We start from the raw sequence: 1,022 nt of genomic DNA on the forward strand, positions 1-1,022 counted from the left end.
GAAAACATGCAAGACACCAAACTTAGAATTCTTTAATGCTTAGACACTAAGAATTCAAGAATGCATATGATAAACATGAAAAGACACAAAATAAAAAATCATCAAGATCAAACAAGAAGACTTATCAAGAACAACTTGAAGATCATGAAGAACACTATGAATGCATGATATTTTCGAAAAAATGCAAGATGCATATGCAATTGACACCAAACTTATAATGTGACTCAAGACTCAAACAAGAAACAGAAAATATTTTTGATTTTTTATGATTTTCTAATTTTTTTGGATTTTTTTTTTCGAAAATAATATGAAAAAGAAAAAATAAGGATTCCAAAATTTTTAATATGAATTCCAGGAATCTTGCATTCTTAGTCTAAAGCTTCAGTCCAGGAATTAGACATAGCTCACTAGCCAGCCAAGCTTTCAATGAAAGCTCCAGTCCAAAACACTAGACATGGCCAATGGCCAGCCAAGCTGTGATATATGGAATTACATGCATTGAAGTTATTAGTTGAAGCCTCAGTCCAAAAGAATTTAGACATGGCTTTACAGCCAGCCAGGCTTCAACATGCTTCATGAAACACTAGAATTCATTCTTAAAAATCTTGAATAAAATTTTTTGAAAACATTTTTATTTTTTTATTTTTTTAATTTTTTTTTTCGAAAACAAAGGAGAAATTTTTGAAAAATATTTTTGAAAAATTTTTGAAAAGAAAACAAAAAGAAAATTACCTAATCTGAGCAACAGGATGAACCGTCAGTTGTCCAAACACGAACAATCCCCGGCAACGGCGCCAAAAACTTGGTGCACAAAATTGTGATCTCCAGGCTCAAACAAATCCTAGTAATGGCTCCAAAGCTTGGTGCTCTGATCTTAATTCATAATATGTCACAACTTCGATACAACTAACCAGCAAGTGCACTGGGTCGTCCAAGTAATACCTTACGTGAGTAAGGGTCGAATCCCACGGAGATTGTTGGTATGAAGCAAGCTATGGTCACCTTGCAAATCTCAGTCGGGC

This window comes from Arachis ipaensis, chromosome B01, assembly GCF_000816755.2.
Source record: "Arachis ipaensis cultivar K30076 chromosome B01, Araip1.1, whole genome shotgun sequence".
Taxonomy (NCBI): Eukaryota; Viridiplantae; Streptophyta; class Magnoliopsida; order Fabales; family Fabaceae; genus Arachis; species Arachis ipaensis.